We start from the raw sequence: 1,097 nt of genomic DNA on the forward strand, positions 1-1,097 counted from the left end.
TGTTTTTTTATCCAGTTCTAGCATGTCTGGCTTCCTCACTGGGCTCACTCTGTCTATTGGCCATTGGAGACATCTTTCAGCAGTCCCTTCTATGATTTCGTACCTTGATTCAAGTGTTCATGTAAAGAAATATCCTCCTGCAGCAAAATCTAAGTGAGATTGAGAAGTATGGTCAAGTCCCTTATAGAAAGATTATAACACTCCCCAACTCTCTACCCCATGGTTTGGACATTTTCTTATGATGTCCTTGTATCTCTCCCATGCTTCATAGAGATTTTCTCCATAAAACATTCTAAAGTTAGAGATTTCAGCTCTAACATCAGCTTGTCGAGACATTGGGAGAAACCTCTATATGAACTTGTTAGAGAGTTCTTCCCATGTATGGATTGATCCGGGGTGAGAGTTTTCATCTATGTTTTAGCTTTTAAGCCCAAGGAGTGAGGGAACAACCTCATTCTCATGCTCTCCTCTGTTACACCCTCAGCTTTAAAATTATCACAAATATCTTGGAATGTTGTGAGGTGTGTGTAAGGATCTTCTGCAGGGAGTCCATTGAAGACCCCTGCTTCCCTAATCATGTGGAACATGATAGGTTTTAGTTCAAAATTTGGTGCTACAGGGGGAAAGATTACTCCCCTATCTGGTCTGTTCCTGAAAAGAGCAGCCAAAGTTCTGAAGTTCTGTTCAGGGGGAACCTCTTCATTGTTATTATTGTGATCAGCCATGTTTTCAGAAAATTCTTCCCTGAGGTTCCTTCTTTTCCTATGGAGTGTACGTTCTGGCTCAGGATCAAAGAGAAACTCAGGTACTTCATTGGAGTGGTTAGAGTCTATTTCAAACTCTTCACTCATAAACCAATAGCACAGGGTATATATATGCACAACAGATTCAGTGATAAAGAGAAAAAAAATATAAAACTAAAGTTAGATATACAGTATATGTGTTAGAAAACAATGATAAGAACAACAGTTAGTGTTTCTGTCCCCGGCAACGGCGCCAAAAACTTGTTGGGTGGTTTGCTGATGGTGGAAAAGTATAAGTTCTGATAGGGGACGTTCCTCTGTTCTTGCATAACACAGATTTGTCCCTTAGTTCCA

The 1,097-nt window shown here is 40.1% G+C and overlaps 1 non-coding gene across 1 annotated transcript; it reads left to right on the forward strand.

Moving 5' to 3' along the window:
* Window positions 1-214: 214 nt before the first annotated feature.
* Window positions 215-321, forward strand: LOC133306866 (small nucleolar RNA R71). Its single transcript, XR_009750974.1, has one exon. It is a non-coding gene; the product is annotated as a small nucleolar RNA R71 (small nucleolar RNA).
* The last annotated feature ends 776 nt before the right edge of the window (window positions 322-1,097 follow it).

This window comes from Gastrolobium bilobum, unplaced genomic scaffold (genome assembly GCF_033153095.1).
Source record: "Gastrolobium bilobum isolate Gb01-03AN ecotype WA unplaced genomic scaffold, APGP_CSIRO_Gbil_v1 utg251687, whole genome shotgun sequence".
NCBI lineage: Eukaryota > Viridiplantae > Streptophyta > Magnoliopsida > Fabales > Fabaceae > Gastrolobium > Gastrolobium bilobum.